Source organism: Cupressus sempervirens, chromosome 9 (assembly GCF_028749045.1).
Source record: "Cupressus sempervirens isolate cs-2001-9-10 chromosome 9, ASM2874904v1, whole genome shotgun sequence".
Classification (NCBI taxonomy): Eukaryota; Viridiplantae; Streptophyta; class Pinopsida; order Cupressales; family Cupressaceae; genus Cupressus; species Cupressus sempervirens.
The window spans coordinates 371,129,098-371,151,392 of NC_143126.1; the positions used below are offsets into that span (position 1 = coordinate 371,129,098).

The 22,295-nt window shown below is 35.8% G+C and overlaps 1 pseudogene; it reads right to left on the reverse strand.

The window, feature by feature from the left end:
• Positions 1 to 10,707: 10,707 nt before the first annotated feature.
• Positions 10,708 to 11,925, reverse strand: LOC149538836 (protein UNUSUAL FLORAL ORGANS pseudogene; annotated as a pseudogene).
• Positions 11,926 to 22,295: the final 10,370 nt, after the last annotated feature.

The following is a 22,295-nucleotide window of genomic DNA, read 5'->3' on the forward strand; positions in this document are numbered from 1 at the left end:
TACATCTTTATAGGATAATTTGTTTGCATAATATTTTCTTTGTTCATCCCTCTTAATATGCCAAATATCCAATTGACCACTAAAAAAAGCTACATGGGTCATAATAGACTCAAAGGAGGATGTCAATTGTGCTCTCATAGGATTTATTTTTCCACAAGCTTTCAACCTACCAATGAGTGCTTCTAATTCATGTTTCCATCTTTCTATTTCATTCATTATGTTGTCTTGGGTGCCAAGAGGAGTTCTTTCAATTGGTGGAGGTTGCGAAATTTCTTGCTCTTCTTGTGGAGGGTTTTGATTTTAATCTTGTGGAGGGTTTTCATTTTGATTTTTTTGTTCTCAAGCTAGGGATTTGGTAGTTTATTATTCACATTTCCTGATAAGGAACCAATTGCATTCTAAATAAATAAACAAATTTAAAGCAAAATTGAACAAACCTACAAAAAAATGTAAAAACTTACAAAAGAATATAAAAACATATAAAACAACGCAAAAAAAAGAATAGAAAACATACTATGTGATCTTGATCTTGATCTTTGGTGATGAGGAGGCATTTTGAGGAGGCGAGTGACCAAATTCTTCAAGTTTTGCAACCTGCATGCGCACTGTTGAAGAGAAAGAATGCAGCAACCAAAAACAAATGAAATGGCCATGGGTTTGCAGCCCATATATAAAAAGTTGGGATTTTAAAAAGTGCACACATGCTTTGGCTTGGGCTCCACAGGCTTGTGGAGCCCAAGCCAAATCGCATGCGCGTTATAACACGTGGTCGCTTTTAGAATTTTTTTTTTTTTTGGTGTCATGTTTTTGGCACCACAACTTGGTGCACTTACCCAAATCCAAAGCTTCTTTCTTTATTCAATAATCCATATTTTGATAAAATGATATTTTATGAATTATTTCACAAAAAAAAAAAATTATGCTTAACTGGACCAAATTAATGGAGATAGTTTTATATGTTAACTATGTCAATCTCTTTGTTTCAAACAATGTAGGAGGAGGCCCTAGTTCAATATGAAATCTCAATTGATATGCATTGGACATCAGATGGAGTTGAAAAAATGGAATAAGTTTTTTTTTTTTTTATAGATCATTAATTAGGTATTTTAAGTTATAGACCATCATAAACATTATAATTTTGTCTCTTATAGGCGAGGTTAATTTCCTCAACATGCAAGTAAATCAAGACTTTTAATTTTCTACCTTGCTGAGGACATTCTCTCAACCATAACAATTAGAGTTCTAAAGTTCATGATGGTCTATAAAATAAAAAAACTTATAGACCTATTAAAATAATGTAAACATGGTGCATTTTTCAGCTTCACTTATGGTCCATGCATATGGAACGCAGTTGCACATGCATTCTCGATTCAAAGTGGCTGAGTCTTATGTTGAATGGGAGGAAGAGAAGCCAAAGACATAAATTAGGACATGCACCAGAAGATGGGAAAATAATGTCAGTCTTTAGGTTTGGAACCTTTTTTTGTTTTATTTTGTCACATGTATCCACATGTTATCAATTTCATTGAAAAAACATATTTGAAGTATTAAACTTTGCTTTGTGAGCATATGAAAGTAAGATGGATTAGTGTGGACAATATAATACACAATGGGACAATGTTTGTGCTAATCCCAGAGGAGATTTACAAGGATATTCTCCCTAAACAACCAATTGAGAAAAGGTCAATATTTTGAAAGAACATGATGTTGGCAAGAATAGAGTAAGTGCAAATATAGTCATCACAAATCCAAATGCACTTAGAATAGAAAAACCTTGCACAATTTAATATTTTAAAAATGTCATATAGAATAGAAGTAGAATAGATGGACCATGTCCCATCAACTTGATATTTATATAATGAAAGGAGTAACTAAAATTATGGGCATAGATAAGAATCATATAATGTATGGGTATATAAGATGCACAGAATCTAAGAAAGAAAAGGTAGACAAATATATATATATATATATATATAGTTTTAATCCCTCTATAAGCCAATAGTCGCAAATTCATTGTGTATGCCTTTAGGGATGAAGAAGGATGCAATTTCTTTAAATGTATAGTTGCAATTTTCCATTTGGTAATAGGCATCCAATACAAGCCTTTTTAAATTTACTATTGTAAGTTTCATCATAGTTCATTTTGGAAAAGAAAAAAGAAAGAGAGGACTCTTCATCCAATTTGTGAAAAGGGGATTTCACCCATTTAATCCCAAGTGGTTGACAAATGAGAAATCAAATAATTGCTCTTGTTCTCAAGTTCCATGGTACTCCTTGAATCTACCCTATTAAGTTAAATGGAATAGATCATTTTTAGGCTCGTAGAAAACATAAAAATGGAGATAAAGAAAATTGCAAGTTTTAGGACAGCCAAATAACTTGTGCATCTTTTCCTAATGAAATTCATTTTGAAAGGAAAGATCTTGGATGTTTACATAGAGATAATCATGATGGGAATAAATGCTAGAGAAAGGAAAGTAACTTGAAAAGAGCCCCTTAAATTCAAAAAATTTAAATAAAACATGGAAGGTAAAGGTAAAACGCAAAGGCTTCAATAAGAATCAATCATAACTTAATAGACATGGGCACCTCCATTATGAAGTGAAGATACATCTGCCAAACCATGTAATTCTTTCACACGTTATGATACTATGGAAATCAAAACTAATAGGTGGATTTTTAAATCCTTCTTTAAGAATGCTAGAAATATTTCAATGGGAAAAAGATCAATGGAAGAGTTTCAAAGATTCATTTCTTATTGATATGCATTATAAAATATTCATTTTACTGTTTGAATCTAATGGGCTTAAGGATGAAGTGCATAGATTCAAGGATTAGTTTTACAAGGGATCAAGTCTAGTAATAATACAATGTGTGTCTAATTTTAAATTGAATCCTCTATTTCCATTTTTTAAGCCTATATGGATCTCATTCTGATTGCTTCATCTAGATTACAAAGACCCAAAAGTAGTACAATTGTTGGCAAAAAAGTTGGGCAATTTTGTTAAACATGATCTCACACTATATGAGAATCTAAATCATGAAGCCAGAGTATGTCTTCTTATAATTAAGTTTAAGTTGTTACCTATTCAAATTTTGATTCATTTACATTGGGGAATTTGGGAGCAAATGATTCTAATTTAGAATGTTGAAACTATTGATAGGCTTGCTTATCATCTTGGTCATTTCAATACATAGTGTCAAAATGGGTCTCAATGAGAATTTGTAGTTTGAAAATATTTATCAGCTAATCTAAATAAATGTTCTTTATTCAGTTAAAATATGGGTGCTTTAGTGGCTAAAGACAATGATTCTTCACAATTTACATTGTAGTTCTTTCACTGAATTCCTTATTTTGACTATTGGTAAACTCTAAATTTGATGTTATTAAAAGTAATTATTTGTTTCCTTTGTTGAAATGTGTCATGCCTTCATTCACTAAAATTGATCTTTTCTAATTGCAACCATATTGGTAACATGCTAACCTTAGTCTTCTTAAAGTCGTTGTAATAACACTATAGATCCTAATATGCATATAACACACTCAACAATGCAACAAAACTAGAACATATTTTGAAACTTTTCAATATTTCTTGTAAAACAATTTTCAGATCATGATTTCGTTGTATTTGGTTGCAGGGTATCGAGCATTTGAGCTAAATGAGAAATTGAGGTTTTAGGGTTAAGAAAGAATCTCTCCATCATTTGAATGTAATTTCAGGTAAGGATTGAATCTTTTTATGGTTTGAATCTAGTAGGAAAGTATCGATGACAATCATTTTTTTAAGTTCTTCCATAATGTTGTTTTGTTACATGTTTGGTGTTGAATGAGGGAGGTTATGTACCTGTACCTCTCTTGCTCACAGATTTATATTTTTGTAAGTTTTTCTATTTCTAAACCATATCCCAACCATTGCTCTTTTCTACTATGAGCTATGTTCAACATTTTCATTTTGGTCTAGATATATCCTCCCTAAGGGAAATAGTTCCTCTTATCAAAAATTCATACAGAGTTTCTTTAAAAGAATCTGCCATATTTAAAGGAAAAAAAACCATCATAAGAATCCACTAAACTTTATGAATTTGAACAGTGGGGCATATTCTAGATGAACAACTACTATACCAATTTTTTTATTTTCTTATGCATTGGCTCTAAGCAACATGGTGGGGAAGAACATACATGTGAAGATAAAAATTATTAAAATATATGTCCACTATAGTATTTCCAATTTAGATAATTAGAAAATATGGTTGAGCACCATTTGGAGTAGCCATTGTTATTTTATTACTTTCAACTCTTTTATATCACAACTAAACCTTCCTAATGATAGAGTTTCAACATTAAATCACTCTTTTATTTTCTTTTTCTTGCAATAACTCTTCACTCCTTGTAATACATCTAAGTCTCTCATTTTTTGAAAATCCCTTTGTAGTAATGTCTAATCTCCAACATGGACAAACAATTGTTTATATATTCTTATGTGGGAATGTCAAACAATAACTCCAATTTGTGGTTATAGGGTGTTCAAAAGATCCTGCTAATGATATAGAAGTTCACTGAAGCATTGTTAGGAAGATCACTCTCCTAACTGTTAGATTGTGGTGACTGATCAGGAAAGTACTGTACATACTTCATAAATAGTGGGGTTTGGGGCATCGCCCCGAAATTTTTTTTTTGGGTAGTAGCCGACATATTATGGCCGACATATGGCCGACATGTTATAACCCTAAAGTGGTTTAATACTTGTATAAAAGGGCTTAGGGTTGGGTATTTTTCATTATGTTATGATACGAAATTGGTTCTTGTGGCGGTATTGAGCTGTAAGGGATTATGGATTGTAATCAGGTTGTAATCACTGGATTGTAATAAGATTGGACTTGTTGTTTGGTGGACGTAGCCCAGGGATTGGGTGAACCACGTTAAATCTTGGTGCCTTGTGTTCATTTCTATGTGTTCTATTATTTTCTGTTATTGGTTATATTTGCATGTATTTTTATTTCTGTCTGTGGTTTATCCTAACATGTGGTATCAGAGAGAGGTTGTTTTTCAGTTATCCTCTGCAGGAAAGTCTCACGGTTAAGTGGGAGTCTCACAATTGAGTGGGAGCGATGGCAGATGAGGGTAAGTTGAGGGTTGACAGGTTTAATGGGCAGAACTTCTAGTTATGGAAGATGCAAATGGAAGACTATTTATATCAGAAGGATTTATGGAAGCCGTTGGAAGGAAAAGCCAAGAATCAGGGAACTATGTCAGAGGCTGAATGGGATCTTTTGGACAGAAAGGCACTCGAAAACATTCGGTTATGCTTGGCACCATCGGTGGCATTTAATATTACAAAAGCAAAGACGACAGAAGATTTGATGAAAACCCTAGCGACACTGTATGAAAAGCCCTCCGCTTCAAACAAGGTATTTCTCATGAAGCGTTTATTTAATATGAAAATGGCAGAAGGTGGATCTGTTGCAGATCATTTAAATGAGTTTAATACTATTACTAATCAGTTATCTTCTATGGGTATCAATTTTGATGAAGAAATTAGGGCTCTCTTGATTTTGTGTTCTTTGCCTGAAAGTTGGAATGGCTTGGTAATGGCGGTGAGTAATTATGTTCCTGGATCTAGTACCCTAAAATATGATGATGTGATCGGTGTTATTTTAAGTGAGGAAACTCGTAGAAAATCCTCAGGTGGATCTACATTAGGAAGTGTTTTAAATGCACAAAGTAGGGGCAGAATGACTGAAAGAGGAAGTAACTCTGGAAATCATGGGAAATCAAGAGGAAAGTCAAAGGTAAGGAGAACTTAGTGTGCAAATTGAAGAAAAGTTTATATGGCTTGAAGCAAGCACCTCGGCAATGGTATCTGAAATTTGACAGTTTTATGCATGAGCATGGATATAATAGGTGTCATTCAGATTACTGTGTTTATTTTAAGAGGTTGGATGATGATAGCTACATTATTTTATGTTTATATGTTGATGATATGCTTGTAGCTGGGTCTAACATGGATCATATTAAGGGGCTGAAACGCCAATTAGCACATGCATTTGCTATGAAAGATTTGGGGGCAGCAAAACAAATCCTTGGTATGAAGATTTGCAGAGATAGGAAGAACAGAACATTGACGCTATCTCAAGCTGATTATGTTGAGAAGGCGTTGCAACGTTTCTCTATGGAGAATGTTAAATCTGTCAGCACACCTTTACCTGGTCATTTGAAATTGACTAAGGAGATGTGTCCCAAGACACAGGAAGAGGAGGATAAGATGTCCAAGGTACCCTATGCTTCAGCTATAGGAAGTTTGATGTATGCTATGGTATGCACTAGGCCAGATATTGCACATGCAGTGGGAGTCGTTAGCAGGTATATGAGTCATCCAGGATTTGAGCATTGGAATGCTGTCAAGTGGATTCTCGAATATTTGAGAGGGACATCCAATAAGTGTTTACACTTTGGGGGCTCTACTATTGATTTACAGGGCTATGTACCAGGCGGAGTACTACAGTTTATGTCTTTACTTTTGGTGGGGCAGCCGTGAGCTGGATTTCTAGGTTACAAAAGATTAATGCTTTATCCACTACAGAGGCAGAGTATGTTGCTGCTACAGAGGCAGCCAAGGAGATGATATGGCTTCAGTTCTTCTTGGAAGAATTGGGACATCCTCAGAAGGATAATTATTTATTCACAGATAGTCAGAGTGCCATTCATCTTGCTAAGAATTCAGCTCTGCATTCGAAGACCAAACACATACAGTTGCGGTACCATTTCATTCGGTTAGTTTTGGAGGATGGACAGTTAAAGCTAGAGAAGATACATACCAATAAGAAATCCAGCAGATATGTTGACAAAGGTTGTAACAAGGGAGAAGCTGAACTCCTCTTCAGCTTCGGTTGGTCTTTTTAGACTGAACATGAATAAAAGAACAGTAGAGTCTAGGATGGTTTGATCCAGTGGGAGCCCCATGTGGTAGTGGTATTGCTACAGGATCAGTCTCCAAGTGGGAGATTGTTGTTTAGTGTGGAGCCTGATCATTCCCCAAGTGGGAGATTGTTAGATTGTGGTGACTGATCAGGAAAGTACTGTACATACTTCATAAATAGTGGGGTTCGAGGCATCGGCTTGAAATTTTTTTTTTGGGCAGTAGCCGACATGGTAGTCGACATATTATGGCCGACATATGGCCGATATGTAATAACCCTAAAGTGGTTTAATACTTGTATAAAAGGGCTTAGGGTTGGGTATTTTTCATTATGTTATGATACGAAATTGGTTCTTGCGGCGGTATTGAGCTGTAAGGGATTACGAATTGTAATCAGGTTGTAATCACTGGATTGTAATAAGATTGGACTTGCTGTTTGGTGGATGTAGCCCAAGGATTGGGTGAACCATGTTAAATCTTGGTGCCTTGTGTTCATTTCTATGTGTTCTACTATTTTCTGTTATTGGTTATATTTGCATGTAGTTTTTATTTCTTTCCGTGGTTTATCCTAGCACTAACATATTAGAATATTACTCCTAGCATAAAGGTTCACCAAACCTTCTACTACTTTGAAAATAAATTTAACATATATAGACTTTGAAAAGCTTGGGTTAGTCTTTGGTCAGTATCTGTATTCTATGTTTTGTCTTGGCACCATGCTGGATTTCAACTTTTATAAATTGATCAAATCCTCTCCTTACTTTTTTGGAACTCCCTTAAAGGAAACACACTCCATTAGTAAGAGCTTAGTGTTCATTCAAATAGAAAATACCTCAGGCAATTGCCTTCATCATTTTGGGTGTTGGTTCTTAAATTATCATAGATCATGATGCAAATAAAACACAAGACTTGGGCTAATAAGTCTTCATGTTTCGAATTTGTCATTATTAATAACTGGTAATAAAATCTTCCATACTTATTTTTGTATCTATGTCTCTCCACATGATCTCTGTAACCCATATATCAAATTTTGTAAAATGGTAGAATGGAGACAGTCAAATCATTCCATTTCTTTTATAATGTTTGTGTGTAGATTGGAGTAAAGATTCAATAATGGAGTCCTTTCTTCTGTGTTACAAGCATGATAGAAATGGCATACAATTTCTTTTCAAATTGAACCTCCATCCCAATGATAAAGAGCTCATAACACATAATTTCATAAGAAAGATTTTAGACCACATTTTCAAAGGCTAGGCATTGAGAACTCTATGGCATGTTATAGTCTTCTCCTCTTAATGTTTTCTATGTTAGTTTTCCAATGCACCTAGTGGATTTCTACAGACTATATATCCAATCAAACAACATAGATTGCAATGAGAATGGGTCTGAAGCATTGATCAACATCTCGTCAATTCAATATCATTTTTTCCCAAAGCAAGGCTATTGTCGAAGTTTCAACGGTCTTTTGTCGATCTTTCAATGATGTTTATCGTCGATGACATGGAAACGCCATTAGAATCTCCTAGTATTTTGTTGTAGTTTCGATGTGGCATGTCATCAATGGCATGGAAACCTTGTCAAAAACCACTGGTAATTGTCAAAGTTTTGACATCTGTTGGTAATGGTCACCACCGCCTCCTGACAGAGATTGGGCTCATTTTCGATAATGTCATTCGTCAATAAATAGACAACCCTGTCTTACATCAAAATTTTGACAAAATTATATGTTCAATGAAATGTTTTGACCATTTACTCTCAAAAATTGACCAACCCTCATCAAAAAATAGGTCCAAATTTACTAATGATTATTCCTAAGGATCTCGACGAACATCTCTCCATTTTGGAGGTTAAGAATATTATGGAAGAGCTCTCAAGTGTATTTGTGAGAAGAGTTTCAAGATCCTTAAGGCTTCCATTGAACACCCATGGATTTTGGTCATCGAGATGGAGATCATTAGCAATGACAAGGCCATTATCTAGCTACCTAAAGATAAAGATAACTCAAGTAACTCCATATTTGATCCTATCAAGAGAACTCAAGAGAACACTTGTAATAAGGACTAGATAGCTAAAAAATGCCATGAAGAGCCCATTGTTAATAACATGGAGAAACTTGAGCTCAAAGTTGTTGAGTTGATAAAGCTTTTAACCGAGTCTCTAATGTAGGCATGTGTGCCTCTTTTTGTTAGTTTTTTGTGCTTTCTCCTTTCTTATTTTGTGGTTTGATTTTGTCTTGTTGCTGACTTTTGTCTTTTCTTATACCACATTTTTTGTCTTGTTATTTTGCTTGTGTTGGGCTTTACTAATATATCTATTATAATTCTATTGTAAAGAGTTTCAGGCATCCTTCAAAAACTTTTGTTAGATGAATGTATGCGTTTATATTATTAATATTGAAATGATATTAAGACATAATACATAATAAACTTTTTAAAAATTATTATATGTAAAAATTCACAACAACCATACATATGACTTTTTTTGTTTCTTTGAGCCTCAAAAAAAGATGTTATGCCTTTTGGTCTACATTGTGCGTTGAAATTTTGTGGTCTATTTGGAAGTTTCATAATGATGATATATTTAATGGCAGAGCTAGCACCTTATTGAGTCTCTGTGAAGACTCATTTTTAATAATATCGTTATGTAGGTAACAATAGTCATGAAACTATATCTACTAAAAGATGGAACAGTAAGGATCTTTAGGAGAGAGATATCCTATTGATACACTTCTTCTCAATCCTACACATTTCTTTTACAGTTTATAATAAACTGTACCACAAAAATAAATATACAGATACCTACTGTACTATATTTATCTATCACAAATTCAAGATAATTCTTAGCTTCACATATTATGAACTAAAATTGACGACAAATCTATTGAAATGATAGAAAAATCTCCGATATAGATGTAACTACAAACTCTAAAATTATGTCTGTATCTTATAACTCCCTTCGCATAAAAATGTTCAAATAGTCTTCCTTGTTTATTTACATGTTCAAGTTTTGCGTTATTTATACAGCCATTTTCCGATGGAACCCTTAATAAGAATTGCCCTTGAGAAGTTTTAGTAGAGCCTCGGCATTTGCATTCGATGGTGCAGCATTAGTCTAGACATTTTGGTTTTGAAGTGAGGAAAATATTGTGCTGTAGGTGCTAGATCTTGTGGTGGTAGAACAAATGTACATTTGCCTCTCATTTGGAAGAAGAAATCATTTTGAAAAAGAAAATCAACAATTCGCCTTACCATCTCTGCTGATACACCTTGAAGAACATCAACTTCCATATTTCGACTTTGGTCTAGTTTGCTTTAATTAACGGTTTTACCATCGGACACATTTTGCTCGGTTGCCCGCCGTTCAGCTGATCATTGCAAAACAGGTAGGCGCTAACAAATACGGAGAAAGAAGTGGTGTTGAAATCAAATAGTATAGTTGGTTATTAGTCGACACAGAATCGTGAAAGGATCGAAGCTAAAACATGTATATTGATGTTGTACAAATACTTATAATTCTCTAATGAGTTGTTACATCGAGAAAAACTCGAGGCATATACTTAACAAAACTCTTCCAGAATGAATAGAATTATTATTAAGAAAAGAGCGGTGAGAGCTGAATTTGAGTGAAATAGAAACCGTAGCATAAAATTTACATTGTCCGTATCATTTGAGAGAGAAAAAGACATGAGATTGACAAAGTGCAGCACTAGGTCATCATAAGAAGTGAAAATTGGTATATAATAAGATTAGCAGGGGGGGAGGTGGTAGATAGCAAGGGGAAGAAGGGGGGGCTAGTATTTGATGGCATCAAGAGCGAAGCCGAGCACGGAGGTCTCGAGGCGGGGGTCGAAGGCGAAAGCGTGGAGGGGTTGAGAGGCGGGGAGGAAGGGGCAGCGGGGGGCCCAGGACCAGAGCTTGTGGTAGATGTCGTAGAGGAGGCAGTGGGAGGTGGTGGAGGTGGTGACGAGGATGTTGTTGCCGTGGGCGGTGCAGGAGAAGGCGTCGTCGGGGCACATGGCGATGAAGTCGTCGTAGAGGGAGTGGGGCATGCGCTCCACCTCCACCCACACCCACGCGTTGGCATTGGCGTTGCCGTTGCCGTGGGTGCTGTTGAGCGCCCAGATGCGGATGCTCTTCGGGACGTTGAGCTTCCTCTTCTGCACGGCGGCCACCATGAGCAGGCGGCCCCGGCACTCGACGAGGTTGGGGCTCTTGAGGAAGCGTCGCATGGGGGCCTGGATCTTGGCCCATGCCCCCTCGGCGAGGTCGTAGGCGAGGACGCTGAAGGGCCTGTAGTTCATGCAGTAGAGCACTCCCCCCGCGTGCGTCATCTTCCCGGACTCCAGGTTGCAGAGGCGGGGGAGGGGCCCGGCTATCCTCCAGTACTGGCACGCCGAGTCGTAGACTTCGGTGGTGAGGTTCTTGACGGCGAAGGGGGAGATCATGTCGTCGCCGGCGACGATGACCTTATACGTCTTGCTCTGCTTGTCGAGCACCAGCGCGACGGAGGGGACGAAGCGCTCCTTGAGGGTGCAGGGCAGCTGCAGGCACTCCTTGGTGAGGGGGTTGCACACCACCACGCTCTTGCACCCCGTGTTCTCCGAGAGGCAGCACAGCAGCCCCCCCGCAGACGCCACCACGCTGAAGACGGAGGGCAGAGAGGAGAGGCGCGACCGGTACCAGCTCCCTCCGCACGGGTCATACAGGTACCCCTCCGTCCACACCCCCCTCTTGAACACCAGAAACCACGGCCTCGCCGCCGACGCCTCCGCGCACACTTCAAGAAAGCTGTCGGAAAACACCAGCCGATACCACTGTCGGCACACCGCCCTCATCCTGAAGAAGCTCGGGGGGGGCAAGCACGCCAGAATCCTCTCTATCAACTTTTCCGGCAGCCTGCTCCACAACCCCGGGTCCATCCACGTCCCTTCCCCACTCCCCTTCCCCCCGCCCCCGCTGCTGCTGCTGCTGCTCCCCCCGGGCCCATACCTGCTCCTCCCCAACTCCATTCCCCCTTCGTAGACGCACTCACACCGCCTTCTTCATCACAGAGCAAAGTCAGAGACAGAGAGAGTTTGGTGTTGTTGCACATCTCGCCCTCGCCCTCACCATGCTGCATAAATACCTAAAGTAGAGAGCAAGTAACATAAAATAATGTTGTGCGAAGCAGGCGAGTGTACGGCGGGTAGGTGAAGAGAAGTAACAATGCAACAAAGGGCAGCGCAGAGCATCGGACAGAGTGAGTCGACGTTGCTCTCGGGTGTTGTCGGGATCGAATGAATGCAGCGCACAGAACGAGGTGGAGGACTGGTTGGAAAAGGACGTGGGGGCGACAAAGGTGGCACGCTGTTTCTAACTTTTGTACAATCGAAATGGATAGTCAGCCGCCTATGTCAGCAGGCCTAAACGCATATAAAACCTGTGGTGTAACAGGGAGAGTCTGCGCCTGCACACACGGCCCGCTGCCGACTGTATACGTTTTGGGGGCTCGTAAAACTGGGCTCTTTCAAATCTCGCGCAAGGACTCGCTTGTTTTGCTCAGTCAGGGGCAGGGGCAGTACCCCCTCATGTCGCCCTACGCCATCACTTGTAGGTACTCGCAGCCCCCACATGCCTCTTTTCATTAAACTGCTTCTGTCACCCTCCTTTAAATTTCACGCTCGCCCAACTGTGCCTGACAAACTCATTTTTGCCCAAGATGCGCTTATAATGATTTTAGCACAAGAGACGGCTACTACCGGTTTTTCATTTTTAGGGAAAATAAACACATTCTTCCCATATGTGGCACATGAAAAAAAGCTTTCTCTATTTCACCACTCTCAATCAAAAGCTTTTCACCAAAACACTTCATTCACAAAATTTATTGGAACAAACAAGTTTACTCTAATTCCTCTCGGTAGTTTCTTATTCATAGATGATAGATGACAGCTGGTAGAGTTGAATCATATAAAAATATATCTCAAATATTTTATGAATTAATATCTATGAGCTAAGAGCGGCCTAGTATTTGGAAAAATAAGTAAGCAGTTTGATCATGATACAAATTTATTACCTACATATAGTGCACTATATTGAGGCATTTGTCAAAGTTGAACAATTACTTAAGGGCCCATTTGGCTCGTGGATTAGAGCTGGAATTAGAATACGAAATTCTCAAGATTCTCATATCCATTGTTTGGGTCCGCTGAATGGGAATGGGAATGGGAATTAGAAAAAAGTGGAATCCAATATCCTTATTTGCCCCCCAAAACAAGGATTCAGTCTTCCACCAAAATTGGTGGAATTGTCCAAATTCCCATTTTAATTCCATTTTTCCAAAACTGAGCATTACAAATTATTGTAAACACAATGTTTTGTCGCATCCCCTTGATCGACTAATAAGTATGTTTTGGTGCTTGTTTTGCAACACAAGATTTTTTGCCACCATTGCTGCCTCTGCACATCTCCTCCACTAGTTCCCACCTTGCTCGTCCCGACCTCTGCTCATTCTCACCTCTGTAGGTATGGACTATTTGAAATTGTTTGTTTGTATGCTTCATTTTTTGGGTTTATTTCTCTCGTTTGTATGTTTGTATGCTTCATTTTTAGGGTTTATTTTGAGTTGTAACAAGCCCAAATCGCAAACCCTACTCTGGATGTCCCCATTTATTCGGCACCCACAGTGCACCCAGGTTAGGGCTTTGAATAAGTGTCAAAATGAGTTGGCAACTCAGACCATGGATCCACGTACATATTTTATCTGGGCTTTCAAATAACTCCAATTGGCAACCAAACTTATAGGGTTTTGTGCTCAAGATGATAGGAGAATGAAGTCTAGATTACAAAGATTTGAAACTATCTCACCTTCTAATGATTGGTATTATGAATTACCTACAACTTTTAGCCTCTTTCTATGTTTAAGAGGGCACCTTTTAGGAGCAATGCACAAGTGAAATCAAGAAAAAAGTGTAAAGAAATTTCTCTCTTAGTGTCGCCATTGTTGTTGATTTCCTTATGATTTTTCTGTTTACAAACATTTGTGTTTTACGTTTTTTATATTTTTTGTTTTCAAAAAGATTTCATACTCAATACTAACTTGCCACAGATGTTGCGTTAATTTAGATGCAATACACATGATGTTTGAAAGTATCTTGGCAATACCCACAAGAAAATGTTTGATGAAGAGCTTCATGTATTTCACTGTGACAGAGGGAGAATACATTTTAGCCATCTAACTTTTATGATACTTGATGGAGAAACTATGATTCTCTACTTTCTATATAAATGTAGATCTTTGCCATTTACTGCTTTGAGAACTTTTTCTGAAGTTAAATACATTCATTTTTTAATGCAAGATGAGCTACTAGTTTACTGTTGAGATAGCAAATTTCATTTTAAATATTATAATGGAGATTAAATAATCAGCTCCATTGAGGAAGATTCGATAGTAATATAAGATTCAAATGTGGAAGAAACACTTGTCGATTACCATAGTAAGAGAAGGCATATTAAAATTTTCTTATTAGTAGCAAGAAAAAGAGGTAAAACTTGCATGAAGTAAACTTCTTCTAATGTATTGACAATTAAAGTATTTTTTGAGCACAAAAGCCCTTGAAAAGCATGTGTAAATAACTCTTGATATTTACTCTCCATAACTAATACTTAGAGGTTCTCATGTCCTCACTTTTGCACTCTAGATGGATAGATCAAGGCATTCAAGGGTCTTTTGACTTTTCTGAGGCATGTTTTGATTGAAAGAATGGCTTTTAGAGGTTAGATATGAGCCAGATGAAGTTATTTATATCTTGGGTCTAAGCAAGGACTTGTATACCACTGATGTTAAATAATCTATTGATCCCTTTTCCAAATCAACAAGTCTAATATTAATTATTTCTCATAGCTCAATTGCAAAAATCATAGCTAAGTTGGTGAGTGTTAGGTATGCATAGAACATAAGCCAATTATGATGTGCTTCCCCCCTAAATATGGGAAATTCTGTTGGGCCCTTTTCTCATCGTTTCACTATTGCCCATCTTTTCATTTCTTGCATTTCCCCATAGTATTTATTGTTCACCTATTTCGCATGCACATCCTTGATTTAGTTTTGAAATTGAAAGGATCTTACAAAAAACCATTGGTGCAACTAATGGTGAGCACATGTGGATCTAATGTTTTTGTTGGTTGAATCTACAATTGTGGTTGAATGTGGATTTAGTTGAATTTGTATATGAAATAGGGTATTGTATTGTATATACATATTTAAAAAATTGAATGTTTAACTAGGAAATCCAACAATCATGCACATTGTTACTTGTACGAACAACATCCTTGACAATATCAAATTAGGCATTTGAAAATTCAATTGCAATTAGAAATCATCCATTTACATATTTCAACATAAATTCTTGGAAGATTCTTTTAATAACATTTGACTTTAGTAATAAATTTCATTTATTATAATGGACATTGTGTTCACTTTAATAACTGAAGATATACTCTACAAACCTTATAAGCTACTCACTCTACACTCTTGTATGTGAATTTTTATCCGGGTTGCTTAGTTTAATTTCTGAATTTGAAAATATGCTCTACAGCCCTTATAAGCTACACATATTTCTCTACCCATTGTAGCTATTTGGGACAATACTGAACTTATGGCTGGTATTCTTTTCTTTTAGATTCTTTCTTTTATATTTTCCATAATTCCAATGCTCACTCTATTTGAAATAAAGCTCTTTAAAATTGATATTTTGATGGTTCAACATTATCATTTGAGCTTTTCATAGTTTCTGATGGGTATATGTTTGTTGGTTTCTATAGGACCCTATTGCATGGGAGAGAGTAGCCGAACAACCAAAGTACTCTGGAGGTTCATTTTACACAATGGTGTGTGCAATTGATATTTGGCTTATAGGAATAAATTTTTCATGTGATCTTGATTAAGTTTATGTAATGCATATGTTAAAAGATGGTCTCTTTTTGCAATAGAAATATCATAAATATAATACTCCACTGTCATATAAATATGAATAGTTAGTCTTTACTCATGAGAACACTAGTCTAATAGGAAAGCTACACTTTTCATTATTATTAGTATATTATTAGTCTAATAGTCCTATAAATATGTTTTAGTTTTGTCAACCAAAGATTAGGTGGTTAACTATTTCCACTTTGGTTATGGTACAATTTTCTCCTGCCATTAATCATTTCTTAACATAGGATTAGTTGTATTTTAGTGATTCCACAAATCCAATAAAAAATTTCTCTACATTGGTTTTAGGGTGTTGATGGATGTACTGAAAGACAAACGTATTCTAGGGCACATTGCTAGGAAGAGACGAGTTATTTGTGCTCTTGTAGTTTTTCATGTAGCCTTTTCCACATCAATAACAGTAGTTGCACAAGAAGGTAGAAGATCAATATGCAAGCACAAAAGAGGCGAGATTCCCTTTTATAAACATATTGTCTATTCAAATGAGACTGATTTTCATGATCAAATTCGAATGAGTAGAAGAGCCTTCTTTTGTCTAGCAGATATTCTTAGGCAAAAAGAAAGCATCACAAATAGCATGCACTTAATGCTAGAAGAACAATTGGTGATGTTTCTCCATACTCTTGGCCATAATCTAAGGAATCATAAGATTGCTCACAACTTTGGTCACTCAGGAGAGACAATTAGCCGATATTTCCACAAGGTTTGGATGACAGTGTTGGCACTCCATGACAATTATCTTTTCCCACCTAGTCCACACACTCCTCCAAAAATTAGCGAGAAAGACCATTTTGATCCGTACTTCAAGGTACATATCCTATTGGTGCACTTTTATTTCCTCAACTCTAAATTCTATTTTTGCATGTCCTTTTGATTATAAATTTTCCTAATATAGGATTGTGTGGGAGCAATCGATGGAACTCATATTCTAATCACTGTTGATGTTGACATGCAAGCTCCATATCGTGATAGAAAAGGAAACTTGTCACAAAATGTTATGGGTGTGTCTTCATTTGATTATAGGTTGCAATACGTCCTTGCTGGATGGGAAGGGTCAGCTGCAGATAGTCGTGTTCTAGCTTTTGCCTTGTCAAGATCCAATCCATTGGTAGTCCCCCCTGGTATGTCAAATATATTAATATACTGATGCATATGACATTTTTAAATAAAATATATTAATATACCTTATTTTTATGTAGGAAAATATTATTTAGTGGGTGCTAGATATCCCAATGTACCTGGATTTCTAGCACCTTATCATTGCACACGTTACCACCTAAAAGAGTTCTCAAGGGCAAACTCAATAAACACTCCACAAGAGTTGTTTAACCACCAACACTCATCACTCAGGAAATGCAATAGAGCGCAAATTTGGCATTTTGAAGCAGTGCTTTCCTATCCTAAGATATGCAACGTCATATCAAATCATGACCCAAACAAAGATTGCTTTGGCGTGTTGCATACTACACAACTTCATCACCATAAAAGATGACATTCCTTCTGAAGTTGACATTGAAGAGGAAGATGACCGTGAGGGGATAAATGTACCAATATTTGAGACATATGGGATAACTCAATGTGATAGAGATGATTGGGGGAGGTTTCAAGATGAAATAGCAAAAAGGATGTGGAATGATTACAGAGCTCCATCTTAGTTGTGAAAGCATAGTATTTAGTACTACTTATAAACTCCATTTTTTGTTTGTGCATCTTGTTACAACAATCAAGAAAATCTTATTGTAGCTCTAAATTTGAAAAATCATTTTGAACCATTCCTTCTTTTTTCACAAATTACATGTGCTAATAATATGCAAATTGAAAGAGAGATTCTTGTGTTGAGGATCCTGATACTTTCTCGTTGAATTAAAACATGATAAAATTGCACTACATTTATCTTTAGATACTTCTATTTCACTCTCCAAATCAGGTGAACTAACAGGTGTATGAGAAGTCAAATACATATGAGGTGGGGGAACCACACATATCAATGTTTTGAGTATCATTTTCTATATCCAACTATACTTAAGAAATAGGGACAATAGTGTGGTCAAGAAAAAAATCTAGCACAAGAAGAATTTACACCAAATGTAGGGATTGTTCAACTTGAACCAAAGTAAGCATCAACACTTAGACAAGATGGGAGTCGTCATCAATTATTCATACACATCAAACTGCATAATGAATCTTTTATAACTATCTTTACATCTAGAATATAGATGCATACACATCATACACATTAGACTACATAATTAATCTTTTATAACTAAACAAAGGAGTTCTTGATTTACCTTTACTTCTATAGTTAAATTTTTAAAGTGTCTTAGGTATTATTACAATTTCAGTAGATTTAATTTTTGTGGGTGTTAATGTTATACAACAACATACAACTTCAGAATATTCGATATTTTATTTTGGTACTTATTGATCAACTTTCATGTACACACCGCTAAAAATAGGGGTACAATAGTATTATATGGTACTCGTTGCAACTTTTGTATGATAGACAACTGACAACATGATATTAATACCTTTCTATAGTATTCATTTGGTCACATTTGTAAGTGTAAACAACTCAAAACAAGACTATAATACTTTGACGCAAAATCCACTATTTATTGCTCAAAACAATAGTCCATGCAGTACCCAAATGCTCAATAGTTAAAATCAAGGCTATGCAACTCTTTTGTAAACATATATACCCCACTTTGAAGTAACATCTATAGCTGAAAACAAAACTAAAAGCATGATGTGAGTAGTTAAAAACAAGACTACACAACTGGCATGTAATACCCTCAACCGACAACATGGCTATGTAGACTTGTATGTAGAATCCATAGATGAAAGCCTGGTTAATTTAACTTACAAACAAAAACTATGGACATATCTTATTTCTCATATAATTGAATTGTCATAAAATTATTTTTGAACTATCATGTTGGTCAAAATAATATTCGGTTGATCTTTTTTTCATTTCTACTTTTAGGTCTACAAATAGCCAAAGGTATATAAGATTATCAGCATTTTTTGGACGAGACACCTAACTATATTATCAAGCACACCTAACTATATTGTAAATGAAATGCATATATCATATGTTGCATAGGGTTTTGACTAAATAGTGTCATTCTTAATATCAAATTTTTAAGGATTTCTATTTTTACAAGAACCACTTAATTACATTACAAAAAATAAGACATACATGTCCTACCTTCCACAAGATTAAGATGTCAAAATGATTACAAACAAGAATATGTACAAATCACCATCAATTTAAAAAAGTTAGATTGTTTTCTTTTTAAGTTTAAGTTTGATTATCTATGGCATTATACAACTTTTAATAGAATTCAAAGAGGGATTGTATCTTATTGTCCAAATAAGCACCTTCCCAGCTAATGAATAGTTATATGTTTGGATTATTAGGTTGGTTTACCCCATTTTAACTTGATAAGGAGTCTCATAACTGAGCACTACAAAATGAGATTAGAAATGAGATATAGTTTCATTGGGCATTCATCTTGTTAGTTATCTATTATTGACCAAAACTACAAATCTAGTGTCTATCAAATCAAAACGTCAGAGTTTAGCCAGCCAATGGATTGTAACCTTGACCTTAATCCAAATTAAACTGACAGAATATTGATAGTTCAAACAAAGGAGTTTTGGATTTATCGTTACTTCTATAGTTAACTTTCTAAAGTGTCTTAAGTTTTATTACAATTTCAGTAGATTTAATTTTTGTGGGTGTTAACGTTAAGACTCTTATTATTGGCCTTCTATGAGGCCAAACTACTTTATGGATCATAGCATCTCTGTTGGTTTTTCTTGTGATAAAGTTGCAAGTTATTTATGCATATGATTCAAGATTTATGGATCAAAACCTCTGTTGAACAATTATGTTTTCTGTCTTCAAATGAGTTTTAAAAGATTGTGTTTCAAGTGTAATGACTTTGTGATTATTTATCTATATTCCAGATGTAAAGACAATTATAAAAGATCCATTATGTAGTCTGATATGTATAAATTAGAATTGTTTAGCAACAGAAATGTCCCCTTTTTCTTGTAGTCAAATGCTCAAGAACTCCAAACAAACTTTCCTATAGGAGTTGTTCCTAGAATAGATTTTTTCTTTTGTATTCCAATTCAACTATCTAGGCTTGTATAGTGCATGTATGTCTATGTTAAGGAAAACTTTTTTAGTGCATGTTTGGTTGTTCCCAAAACCCTGGTAACTATAAGTGTAATTAGTTATTATGAATGTTGTGTTGGCTGATCATTTTTAAGAGACTATAATACACATGTTTTTAACTTACCCTCTGCAAATCTACTTTGTATGCAATACAAATAGTTGATGTCATATACAATGCTTCTAATGAGCATGGATAATGATGACGTTCAAGTCACTGAAACACCACCTTCTACGAAAAAGGTATTTTGGAAACTATGCATGGAATGTAAGCTTTTGGACTTGCTACATGAACAAGTCATGCTTGGTAGGAAAGGACAAGGAGGCTTCAAAAAAGAAGCTTGGACAACTATTGAAAGAAAGTTCAATGCAGATATGAACATGAGCTTGTCTAAGTACAATTTCAAGAATAAACTAAAAACTTGGAAACAAGGTTACAGAATAATGAAGGAGCTAAAAAATACTAGTGGATTTGCATGGAATGAGTCTATGCAATCTATGGATGATGATGAAACTATTTGGGAAGAGTTGCTTAAGGTAACATGTCCATTCAAAAAATTTAATGTTATTTGATAAGTGTTTAAATTATTATTGATAATCAAATGAATAATTCAATATCTTTGACAACATGTAGAGGAAGGAATTTAAAAGTGTGAAAGTGTTTAAAAGGTAGTCATTCCAATACTATAATGACTTAGCCTTGATTGTGGGAAATGATATCACTGAGGGTGCCACTGCTGCCATTGCACAAGAAATAGAAGAAGGACATGATATGGATGTGATAGTAGATCTTGATGATGATTATGATGAAATTCATAGACCTATTGGGGCTACTGCTAATTTGGATGTGGAAGATACAAGTATTCTAATGTCCAATCAGTTTAGTATATCAACTAGGAAACATACTTGTTCAGCATCATCCTTAAGGAGGTCGAAGAGGAAGAAGGCTAGTATGGCTTGTTCTATGGATGAGATGTCTCATTCAATCGATAAGATAAATGAGACCCTCCTCAAGTCTCAAGTTATTGAATTGGGTGAAGAGCATAAGACAAAAGATTTGGAAAATGTCTATGCTGCACTAAAAGCCATTGGTGAACTTAGTATGGGTACTTTGATTACGACATTTGACACCTTTGTGGCTAATTCTGATAGAGCCAGAGGGTTCTTGATAATGAATGATGATGAGAGAGCATAATATGTTCGAATGAAGTTTTTAGGGCTTTAATATCTTTACTGTGTTTGACATAGTTATGACAATCATTTTATAATAGTTAAATGTTGCTTAATTTTGGTGGTTCACATCCCATTTGATGGATGTGACCAAGGATTTTCAGATTTTTAGCAAAAGTTTATTAGGACCTTTGGATTTTCATATAGAACATATATTTATGTTGACATTGTTAATTAAGTTTTGATGATCTAAATATAGTCATATGGTTTTATATATCCATCTATTGTTGGCGATCATTATAGTCATTTCTATCTACTTTTGAAAGTCTTATTGTTGGAGATCTTCTGTTCAAGATCTGTTTAGTTATTGTTTGAGATGTGTTGGTTGGAGAGTTGCTATTGACATGCTGGTTGGATATAACTCTTATTAACATGCTGGTTGGATATTAACTACTATTAGCATGCTGGTTGGATATTGACTGTTGTTAACATGCACGTTGGATTTTAACTATTGTTGGCACGCTATTTTTGTTGCATAGTAGTTTATTGAAAACACTATTCATTTGATGTTTTTGGTTCAGTATGAGATGTCATAAGTTGTAGGTTTTCTACTAGAATAAACTTTTGATTAATGCTACTATGTTATGTCATTATATTAGCTAATGACAACACTACTCATTTGATGTTTTTCGTTCGGTTTGAGATGTCATTATAATCACAACTAAAATGAGATGTTAGCCTCTATTGAAGAGCACGAATGTTAGCAGCCCATGTATGTATATATTAGAATTGATTTTTTAGTTTCTCTTGGCTTGAACAGTGGTCGGAGATGTGGATTTAGAATCACTTGAACAATGGTTGTAGGTGTGGCTATAGCTGTTAAGATTTCTTCATCCAAGAAATTGTTGAGAGCTCCATTTTGTTGTAGGCTAGTGTGTGGTGGACTGCCCTTTTCTAGTCTAGTATTTTTATGGAGTGAATTTGGTACACACTGGTGGAGTAGCTTGAATGATTTGATGACCCATTTTTACTATTGTCTTTATGATACATTTTTT